This window comes from Lissotriton helveticus, chromosome 9 (assembly GCF_964261635.1).
Source record: "Lissotriton helveticus chromosome 9, aLisHel1.1, whole genome shotgun sequence".
NCBI lineage: Eukaryota > Metazoa > Chordata > Amphibia > Caudata > Salamandridae > Lissotriton > Lissotriton helveticus.
The window spans coordinates 590853991-590866432 of NC_136070.1; positions in this window are offsets into that span (position 1 = coordinate 590853991).

Below are 12442 nucleotides of genomic sequence, written 5' to 3' on the forward strand. Positions count from 1 at the left end.
ATCATAAAATAGGGGGCTCAGTGGGGTGCTCTGGGGTAGTTTTATTAGTTTCCTGAGAAATGAATTTTCTGAAGCTAATATCCCCCGTAAGTTCTCATTTCCCCACCATACAAAGTGGAACTAACTACTTTGCCATTATAAACCGATAACACTGGAGTTATCGGCTTAGTCAAAGACCTGGAGTGTTCTAGGCTCAAAGCTCCGGAGAGCTGGCGAAGCTTCAAGGAAGCCAGCTCAATCTGCTGCCTCCAGGATAAATCCTGTTGGATGCAGACACCCAGGTAGCTAAATGCCTGTACCTACTCCAGAGGACCATTGCTCATTCGTACAATACCCTTATATGTATTAGGTGCATTAAAATACATGTACTTTGATTTAAGAACATTAACCTCCAGACCACGGGCAACGCAGAAATCTTCAAAAATTAACAGAGCCTTCTGCAACCCGCTCGGGGTTTTTGATACTATAAGACAATTGTCAGCAAACATTAAAATAGGGATTTTGGCTCCTACGAGGATAGGTGCATCAACATTAGAACCAATTAAAATTTTTGCAACATCATTTATATACAGAGAAAATAGTGCTGGCGCCAGGACGCAACCTTGGCGGACACCTATTTCTACTGAGAACTGGGATGTAACATTGCCAGGACTCCCCCACCTAATCTGAGAAAAATTCTCCTGATGGAGTTTTTTGATTAGTCACAAAATGTCCCCTGGCATGCCCATATCATTAAGCACTTTCCACAGAGTTGAGCGCGGGACCAGATCAAATGCTGCTCTTACAACTATGAATGCAGCATATAGGCTGCCACGTCCAATTAACACAGTCTTCCAGTACAGCATTGCAAAATGCAAAACCTGGTCGACCATGCTAATGGAAGTTCTAAAACCAGCCTGCAAGTGAGACAGAATGCTATGGTCCCGTTCCCAAGCCTGAACCTTATTTAAAATCAGCCTACCAATGATTTTCTGGGTGGTATCGATCAAACTGATAGGACGATAGTTTCCAGGCTGGGATTTATCCCCTTTCTTATAAACTGGGATGATTTAGGCCCCATTCCATGAATGGGGAATGGGCGCTCCCCTAGCAACCGCATTCGCCAAGTGTAGTATATAGGGGCCCCAGGAGGCTTTGTCTTGTAAAAATAAATCAGCTGGAATCCCGTCAATTCCTGGTGCTCTACCAGGAACAACGGCATCTAGAGCCAGCTGAACATCCCCCAAGGCGAAGGGGTCTTCCAAAAAGGGGATAGAGGGTGCCTCCATGGATGAGTCTTGGTCATCACTCAACGCAAACTGTGGTTTAAAATGGGCTACCTATTTATCCTGCGGGACCCAGTTCTGTGGCTTGTCAGAACTACCATCCACACCCCATTTGTAGACATTCCAGAACTTTCTCGGGTCTTTGTGGCGTCCTGCTTCTTTCAGATCCAGGCACCTCTGTTTGTCCCATAAACGCTTGGATTCAAAGACGGCGGATTTATACGCCGCCCTTGCAATGCGCGTATTCACACTTGAGCCACTTTTAATGGCTCTACCCAATTCCAAGTGAGCCTGCCTACATTCCCCTGAGTACCAGAGTGGCGGGTGGGGAATACAAGTGCCACTTTGCTTACATGGCTTAACAAATAAAGTTCTCAGTTCCTTAAAAAAAGCTTCATGAGTCCTGGTTCCACTTTCTATGTTGACAATAGGACAATCCTCGCTCAATAAACTCTTCAAATCATTTGTAGCTTGGGCAAGCTTGCTAGCTATAAAATCAATATTCCCTTGAATGGCTGAGACTTTAGATCAGCGAACGTGTCGCATGTCATTCGAAATGACAATGTCCACTGGAGAATTGGTATCCACCTCCCTTGCCAGGGGGTCTGGTGTTTTCCAATATGTAATTTTTGCCGATAGGAGATTATGATCACTCTCTACTCTGTCAACAATCTGCATGTCCTGAAGGTGTCTCCACAAACCCAAACTAACTAGGATGTAGTCTATTCTGCTCTGCCGGGGACCGCTCTTAAACGTATTAGCCCCAAGCTTGTCCCCTACTGTTCTACCATTGGCAGATCTAACACCTTTGTTTAGACAGAGTGAGTTAAGCTGTAATGCTATTTGCGTCCACCTTGTGATGGGGACAAGGTCCAATTTGGGAACCCCCCCATTCCCTATCTTTTTCATCTGTTAAGTTCCAGTTGTCATTCAAGACAGGTTCAAAAGTTACATTAAAATCTCCACCTATAATTATTTTAGAGTGAAGAAGATTACTTTCTAACTGATCTTCCAGAAGTGTTAAACTTTCCGAGTTCTTCCCCCCGGTGCTTCTGGCATATACATTGTATATGTAAATGGGCTCTCGATTTGCAAATTCTAGTCTAAGGGACTGGAGATCCCTGTGGTTAGTGGAAATAGATTTAACCGTTACAGCAAGATCCTGCTTGATCCAGATTGTCAGGCCACCTGATGGTCGACCTTTCCCTGACTTTTCGGCTGAGATGCTATAATTTAAGTACCCTGGGAAATACAACTGGTCTAAGGACCAAGTTTCCTGGAATAGACATATTTCGTGCTGCCCGATGAAAGAAGCCCATTCCGGGGAGTCCATTTTGGATCTCAGGCCAGCAATATTCCATGAGAGAAGTGCTCTTAAATTTTGCTAGTGAGTGAAGTGCATTCTACAGCTTGTAGTTCCTCCTGGGTACTATCTGATACACTATTCTGTGGGGGCAATAGCCTTGGGATAGGGGGATTACAATAGTGGTGGGGCCCGCGGGGCTAGTTGTTCCATGATCAGGGACCTCATCACTGAGTTCTTCCCATATCAAGCTCCAAACTGATATCTGCTTCTTGAATATATTAAGGTCTATGCCGGGGGGGTGTTGGTGGCGGCATTTACCTCTTAGTATATTTTACTGGGGAACAAGTAGAGATATTTGCTCAGTTTCAAACGGTTGAAGTATCTACGCTGCAAGTCTGGGAATACATTGTGAGGGGACTGGGGAGAGGTACGGAATAGGATTGTTGTGTTGTTTTGCAATCAAGCACAATATAGCAGGTTATAGTACTAGCTAAATAAAACCAAAAAAACACTTCATTACAATTGTCTAACTCTACATAGGGGACGTATGGTTGGCTTAGAACCACACAAAATTAAAATGTGTCTCCTGGAACGTTAGAGGGCGGAATAATCTCCAGAAGGTGCGATTGGTGTTGGCTCCTCTAGACAGGCTTAAAATAGATGCTCCCCTTCTACATTTATTGCGTCTTGATGGCAGTATGCTCTCTTCTTTCGCAGAGGTGTGGGGTCCATTTCACTACATATTTTCTTTGAGTTCGTATGCAAGCAGTGTCTATCTTAATTAGAACGACTAAAATCTTTTCATCAATGCACAACTTCTTCAACACTGAAGGCAGAATTCTCATGGTCTCTGGTCAACTCTGTGAACAACGCTGTAATAATATTAATGGGTGTACTAATGTTGAGCAGTGGTTGAAGTATGCAAGATTGGAGGGGCATGTCATGCCCATACTTTTTTTTAATTTAAAGACAACAGTTCTGCTACTTTCGTTAGAGAAGACAACTGTCTCTCGACAGTTAATTCCAAGAGCTGAAATGCTTCAGCTGCAGTATAAGGCAGGGAGTCTCCAATGCTGTGAAACCTGAAGGCAGGCAGTCAGCTAAACAAGCCTTATTGGCAGGGTGCCTGCTTACCTGAACGAAATTTGCACACTGGGTCAATCTGCAAATGTAAAGGGAGCTTGGATGAAGACACTGGCTTTAATTAATGTTATCACTTGACACTTCCTAATAACACAGAATTTTTTTGGTGGTTTTGAAAAGGACTTTTCGGCTGAGCTGTGAAGTGTGCGCTTTTTGCAGGGGCGGAACACAGGCCCCTGCACTGTAGTGGTTGCAGGGCCTTCGTTAGCCCCAACGATTCTCCAATGCTCCAACCAGGATTCAATTCTGTGGCTCAAGCAATCCCGATTGCTCAACTTAACCTGCATTTATTCTACATGTATGCTGTGTGCTATTTGTTCATACCTGAAGGTGCCAGACTGCCCAGACTGAAAAAAGTTACAGAATATTTTTTGTTTTTATCCGCCCCTTTGACCCCACCCCACGCGTAGTCATCCTGCCCCCATTGTGACCAACATTACAGTTCCCTTACTTTTTTTTAATGCACTTCGACCGCTGATGTTGAGGTACCACCATTTTTTGCAGACACTGACCTTTTGCTGCAATGATAAGGAAGTTCCATGTTGCACTGCAGGGAGATTTTAATCTGGCTATTGATTGGTCATTAGAGAGAATGGGTCCAACCCCACCAAGTCATTCTAGATGGTTGTGATCTCACACACAGCTATTAGATGAACATCACCTTTTAATTGCCTGTCGGCTTAGAAAGAGTGCAAATAAAGCCTGGTGCTTCTATATTTGAGGCACAGCAGCCATTCAAGATTGGATTACTGGTATTTGTGCCAAGATCGCTCATTGGGTGTCTGAGGTTTGATATTTACTACATACTCTTCTCAGATCACTCCCAGGTGGTATTGGATCCCGCTACGGAGGAGCTATGAGAAGGTAGCCTGGCATATGATGTCTACTAGTTCTAGTGGGCACCTTGCACCAGTCTAATCGACCCTTATTGATGGTGGTTGTAAAATCAACCTTATAGAAAGCTATCCTAGTGGTAGCATGAACAAAGCAGTCTTCAGGCTAAGACTTCAGTAGGCGAGTTAAGCAAGTTGTTTTACCATATATAATCCCTTGAATACCAAATGAAAGGACACCACACAAGGTATATATCAATTATATATGTATTTAATCTAAACACAACCCCTCTGCATTCTTTATGAGGTCAGAGTTAAAACTACAATACAAGTCACACAGTTAATATACGATAAGTTGCACAGTATATGTTATGCCCTAGGGGCCTCACAAACCATATACTAAGAAAGTGGTATAAGTACCACAAGAGAATTAGAAAGCAGGCCTAGGGCCTGTAGAATCGCTGGGGCTACACTAAACAACCAAAGGTTAGGAAGTAGGAGACCCACGGGAGCCGCGTGCAGTGTCTAAACACAGGCGCGGGTTCCCATTGACTTTCTATGGAGATCGTAAAAGATACAAAGTTACAATTTAAGGACACTTCCGGATGGACTAGGATGGAACCCTTTTAAACTAGGACACTTCGAGAGTCAAGACCCACGGTAGCACCGGAGTACTCGTGTTACCTCACCCAGGGAAGCCGGGTGCATAGGTGTCTTTTCGTGTCGGGTTTCGTCGTCCTTTTCTATGGAGAGCTGCAAAGAAGTGCTGCAGGTGACCAGTGGAAAAGTGTCCGGGTGGATCCAAGGGTGGATCGGAGATGTGAAGAACCTGAAAGCAGAGGGGACAGAGTCTGGCTCACTGGCCAGTGACCAGGAAGGAACCAGGCGATGTTGGGTGCTTTAAGGTGAAGAAGTGAGTTTGTCTCTTCAGCCACGAGGTCCAGGAGGCATCGACGATGACCAGGAGCTGGATTCGAGCTGTCCCACAACATTTCTTGATGACTGCGGCATCGGTATCCGGATTGGACCCAACAAGCCTTGGCAACCACAACCCACGCAGGATGTCGAGATTGGCTCTGTTGTAGACCAGCATGGTCTGTGGGACTTCTCCTTTTGAGGGAAGCTGGAACAAGCCTGGAGCAACCAGAACCGCAAGTAAAATTTAAAGGAAGGTCTTCAGGGGGCTCACAAGCCAATGGACAAGGAACCAGAAAGATGCATAAAGCTCAAATGCAAAGGCGGTGCCCATGGGACACTCACCGAGTGTGGGGGGTCTGAACTTAGGTACAAATGGTGTTCGGGGCTGGGGCTTCTCGTACCCCAATGCACATCTTACTGAGGCTTCAGGAAAGGAGTGCTGGTAGCAAAACGCAGGATGTCCAAGATGTCCGGTCCCACGTCTCTCGTGTTCGTCACATGTCTCTGGTTTGCTGTGGATGTGGGTCGGTGTCAGAGAAGTCTGGAAGTCAAGTTCTTATGTCGCAGAGTCTTCAAGTTCCAACGGGAGCTTTGCAACTGGCAAAGTTTCTGTTGGTGCCTGTTTGCACAGGGTGGTCACTCCTTGACCACAAGGGAGATGTCTTTCGTCTTCCAGTCAGAATGGAATGTTGAAGGCCCAAGATATGTCTTTCAAAGATTCATCCAGGATAATCTAAATTCCTGGGGACACAGCTCCTATACTTATACTAAGAAAGGGGGCTGGATTACCTGACTAGGTCCCTCCTATGGGTGGACCTGAGAAGGGGGTGGTTACACCGCTTTCCCTTTGTCCAGTTTCGCGCCAGAGCTGGGGCTGGAGTGCCCCAGCAACTGGTTTGAACCGGGCTATGCATGGAGCACCTTGTGTGCCCCAGGCAATGTCTAGATGCATTCACTGAATGCAGCCCTCCCTGCCCCAATACACAAAACCCCTGTCTGGGGAGGTGACAGCACCTCCCTGGACAGGAAACCTATTGTTCAGGCAGCCCTTGCCGGAGTTTCCCCCAGCAACAGGAGGTCAGACTCGTGCATCCATTTTGTGATGCTGAGGTTCTGTTTAACTTTAACTGGGTAAAGCAGTAACTTACATGTCTTTTCCCTGTAGAAGGGTGGAATGCTACGCCCGCCACCAGAATTGGCGGGGGGGTAGTATTCCAAAGTGTTTGACACCTTACACTACATGTTTTGATAAAGCCAAAACAAAGTTAGCATTAACCACTAGGATTGTAATGCACTTAAGAGTATATGGTATGGCTATATCATAGAACAGCTATACGGAGATGGTTCTGAAAGCTGCAGAGGGGATCAGCTCATGCCAGAGCACCCTCTCACATAAAACGAAGCACTCTGCCTCCAGGATTGTCGAGGCCTACCATAGGAGTGGCCTACAGGTGTATATGTGTCTATATGTAAAGGTAGATATAGGTATACTATATCTAATAAGGGGTGCTTACACCACCTTACCCAGGCTGTGTGAACAGACCTCTGGTGTCAGTTTGGAAGACAAACCAGGGGTGGCACAATACATGTTGCAGCCCCTGTTAGGCCTAGGGTGCACCTTTGCCCTGGGTACCTATGGTACACTATACAGGGGCTCACAAGGGTGACCCAGTAACCAATCTGGTATTCACCTAAAGTGCATGGTATCAATTTAGAGAGAGAACAGCTGGGCTGTGGGTCTGATTAGCAGGCCCACAGCCACATTAAAGTCGAAAAACCAGAGAATCACAGCAAAAAGTGGGGGTGACCATAGGAAGCAGACCATACTCTCCTACAGGAGCTGCATGGACCCGGAACACTTGTGTCAGCACTGCAACTGGACCTCTCCTGGTGTTGAAGGATGACCGGATCAGGCGCGATTAGAGGTAAGGAGGGCTCTGGGCACTGAGACACGCTAAAGACAAGTGAGCGCCTCACCTGCCTTGAGCAGACCGGGGCGTATCCCGTGGGAGTACTCCGCTCTTCATTAACCCCCGCACGAAGGGCTCCAGCACTGACTCTATAATTCACGGCACCCATGCGCGCCCACGCATAGCACAGCTAACAGTGCGCACTCATTGCGATGACCTGCCCCTGATGAACCTCCCGGAAGTACAAGCGAGAGGTGAGAGCCTTATTTTCCCATCCCCTTCCACTCCTATTGGAACCCACCTCGCTGTCAAGCACCCCACAGGGGTGGCAGATCTAACTTTGGGCACACCATTCCTTATGACAACTACCGTTTTTCTCCTAAGTATTCCTCCGCCTGGAGAGTGATCACTTGCCTTTTTAAAGTCCCACACGCAGACCTCGTAGTGCAAGGGGGCATACAGGGACGCCATTTTGAAAAGTTTCCTCAATCTTCTTCTGGACTCCCGGGTCAGACAAAATGGCACTCACTCAGCTTCTGAAAGAGTGAGAGGACAAATCTCTATACAGCCCTTCATGGAAAGAAAAATAGTACCAACCATTGAAATAAAGACAGGACTACCCATTTTCACCTCAGCCAGTGAAGGATATAGGACCTCCCCACAATACTGTTCCATTCACAGAAAGAGTGATAGGACTACAATGAGGAGCTCAAGACTTCTTATGCAATTAAGGCGGCCATTTTAAACTGTTCTCAGTGATCATAGGAAAGGCTACTCCTGAGTAGTCATAAAATAAATAAATAAATACATTAATTAAGTCAGCAGGGCAACCCCCTATCCATCTACCCTTCTCTCTAGTGTCAGTAACAGCTTGGAACGATCAGGTCAACATACATACACCATCAAGTATCCCCCTACACTCTCAAAAAAGCAGCCAAATGTTTTAAACATTCGCTGCTAAAAACATACCCAGAGACCCCAATATCAGACACCTACCATTCTATAAACAAGGGCCCTTTAACCAATGACATTATTTTTTACAGCATGAGAAGAGCCCAATGTAGGAAAGCTATCTACACCCTGTTCTCAGTTTCCTCGTCCAAAAAAACATCACACGGTCTCAAGATCTCAATCATCCCCTCCCTGTTTTTCAGCGCTTCAGACACTTTCACCATTTATCACACTGGGATCATTCTACTGCAATCCTCTGACCAAAATTTAATCCTACTCGACAGCATTTTCCCTATCATCAAAGACAAAGTCCTTAGTATCTCTCCTCCCGCCACTGTCACTACTAACGCCATAATGCACTCCGACATCCCCCCCGGGCATTCACCTACAAACCCATCTTTCCATACTCCCACCCGACGCCAGGAGAGATACTAGCTCCTGAGAACCACTCCCACAACGCCTACATCACCTCCATACCGCCCCCAATGTTCATAACACCCCCCCATGTCCAAGCCCGACATACGCCCCGGGCACTCACCTTCGAACATATCCGTGCATACTCCCACCCTGACGCCAGGAGATATCCTATCCTCTGAGAACCACCCCCACAATGCTGACATCACCTCACCCTCACTTAGGATCCAACCTTGTAACATCCCTTATAATAGTCCCACGAACTTCAGGAACCCTAACATGCCATATCCTCAACGCACACCCCTCTGATAGACACCTCTGTCTTCTTCCCAACCTCCAGGCAACCCGACTGGTAGTTCCCACCACGCAGATGCTGACAACATCTGCTACCCTCCTATCCATATCTTAAATCCCCCCATGCCCCCCACTCACCTAGACAACACAATGACCAACCCGCCCACTCCAGACTCTAGGTTCGATGAAATCCTACTTTCATAACAATATATCAAAGATGACCTCCACAAGCTATGGAACCTGTTTAGGCTGCAACCCACGATCAGACGACATACAGGTGATAAGAGCTGGACCCCCCCACAGCAACTGCCCTATACCCCAGCACCAGTCGGAACGTCTTTCCCTTAGTCAGCCCCCACCAAGATGGAGAACAGTTCCTAACGGTGATTCCACATCACGTCCGATTCGCATGAAGAATAACATATCCGACATGGACATACACTCCCTCCTCCTCTTCTACGATCCACCCCTCAACCTAACCAGTCCACAGTTGTCCCGAACAAGCCGAAACAACCCTCTCTAATCGAAACCATACATCTCAGTATACATACCCCCGATTCACAACACCAGAGGTATAATACTGGAGAATCTTACGCAAGTTCCATTAACACTGGAACCTCCAACTACCTCCAAGCAGTGTCCCAAATGCATTCCACTAAACTGCAGATCAGCCTCAGCACATGCAGTGGACATTGCTGACCTTATTCTCACTCATGATCCTGACCTCTTAATCCTTACCGAAACATGGCTAAATGAATCGTCCAACCCGATCCTTGACATACTGGTCCCCCCTAATTACGACATCACTAGACTAGACAGACCACTTAGACCAGGTGGTCGTATTGCTTGCATCTTCCGGAACAACGTCACAGTGAGCCGCTCACCCTCACTGGATCTTTCCGCATGTGAATATCTTTGCTTAGATATCTCTAGTAATAACATACCAATTTGTTCACTGCATGCTTTTTACCACCCGCCTGGCGATAACCTCACCTTTATCAAGCAAATCATGGATATTCTGACCACACATACGGATCATTGACATACCCAAATATTCCTTGGTGATTTAAATCTCCACTGGAACAACCCTAAAGACCCGGCAGTTAATAGCCTCAAAACATTCCTGTCAGAACTAGACCTCACCCAAATCTGCAATAGCCCCACACTTGTCAAAGGCTCAACCCATGACCTGGTCATTGCCAACCCAGAGGCCATTCAGCTTAACACAATCTTCCCCTGTGATTGGTCTGATCATCACCCCATCACCTTCTCCATCAACGTACCAGTCAAACTACGCCCAACACACCCAACAAGACCCAAAGTATGGAAGAGAAACCTGAATAGCCACCTCACAGATTTATCCTCATCCACCAATGTCAGCCTCATGCTTCCCCCAGAAGGACGTAATGGATGTTCAAGCTTTGACACAGCACTACTTTAACTCGATAACTACGATCTTAGATACTACCGCACCTCTTCAACTGAAGAGCCTCTCTACAAAAGACTCTAAACCTTGGTATGACGGCAGACTCAACGAGGAGAGACGAGCCTTAAGATTAGTTGAACGGAGATGGAGGTCAGCACCTTCCATCGATCACCTTAAACTGCTAATATCCTCCAGAAACACATACTATAGAAAGATCAGACACTCAAAAGCAAATTTTTTTAAAAATCAGCTAGAACAAGCCAAACCGACCCAAGAAGCTCTTTGAACTAGTCAAAACTCAATCTCGTGGCGAAACTCACCCTCCCCAAGATGGTCAATGCTCCCCCCCCCAGCTGCGAAGAATTTTCTTTCTTCTTCACGAGAACTCCTGAAATCAGATCTACTTAAGGCCTCATTAACTCAAATCGACATGCAGAAGATCACCCCTTCTCACACGCCACGAAACCCAAGCAACTGCACAACCAAGCTTGCCCTAAAAAACAACGCCTCCTGAGCCTCCTTTACAACCTACAGCGAAGAAACAATCCTAAGAGCGCTTACGTCTCTGTACCCCTTCAACCACTTGGAGCATAACCAAGGGGCTCAAGGGGCAAAAAAGACTGGCCATAAAGAGAGGCACCATGTCTTGGTAAATATGCTATGCCCACTGGTTAAATGAGAGGGATTGCCTTGGAAAGAACCTAAAGTATACCAAAAAAAGTGATGGAATGTCTGAAATAATGTCAGCCACTGATAATTAATCAAGTAGTATCCCAGTCGATCCTTTTTTTGTACACCCAGACGGCTACAAGATCATCCGTAGGGACCGCACCATCCAAACAGGAGGAGGCATCGCCATCGTCCACAAGAACACCATTCGCGTCTCAACAAGTTCAGAAGACAACCTCGCCATCGCTGAACACCTTCACTTCCAGATCCACACCGACCCCAAAACCACACTTAGAGGCACCCTCATTTACAGGCCACCAGGGCCCCGTACAAAATTCAGCGAAGACATCACTGACTTCATCACCCCACATGCCCTCCCCTCCGAGGACTACATTCTATTGGGAGACCTCAATTTCCACCTGGAAAAGAGCAACGACAGTAACACTACCACCCTTCTGGACAATCTCGCCAATCTCGGACTCAAACAACTTGTCAACACCCCCACACACTACGCAGGACACACACTCGACCCTATCTTCTCTTCCAGCAAGCATATCTCCTTCACTCACACCACACCCCTCCACTGGACGGACCACAGTTGCATCCACTTCATTTACAACAAGACCACGATCCACAACCACCCTCAACCAACTCTGCGAAGAAATTGGAATAAAATCACCATTGACCAGATCTCCTCTTCGCTTCTTCAAAAACCTCCTGCCTACTCAACGAACCCTAACCAAGCCGCCATCAACCTCACACAATGGCTAACCCAAACCGCCGACAAACTAGCACCCCTGAAAAAACATCAAATCAAGCAAGGAAGCAAGAACGCCCCCTGGTTCAACGATGACCTTAAGAAATCCAAAAAGCTCTGTCGCTCCCTTGAGAAAACTTGGAAAAAAGACCCAAACACTATCACCCAAGCCGCCTTCAAAAAGGCCACCCGCAAACACCACCAACTAATCCGGACAGCCAAGAAATCAGCACTCAAAGACCGACTAGACAACAACGCCCGCAACAGCAAGGAACTTTTCAACATCATCAAAGAATTCACCAACCCCACCGCCAACTCAAACAACATCACCCCCTCTCAAGCTCTCTGCGACTCCCTCGCCTCATTCTTCCATGACAAAATCACCAACATTCATAACAGCTTTGACAACCAACTAGTTAATGAGTCCACCCCACTCACCTCCAAACCTGTACCTCCTTCAAATAACCTTTTCAACTGGAACCCAATCACCACAGAAGACACCATTCACCTGATGAACTCCATCCACTCAGGATCCCCTACAGACCAATGCCCCCAT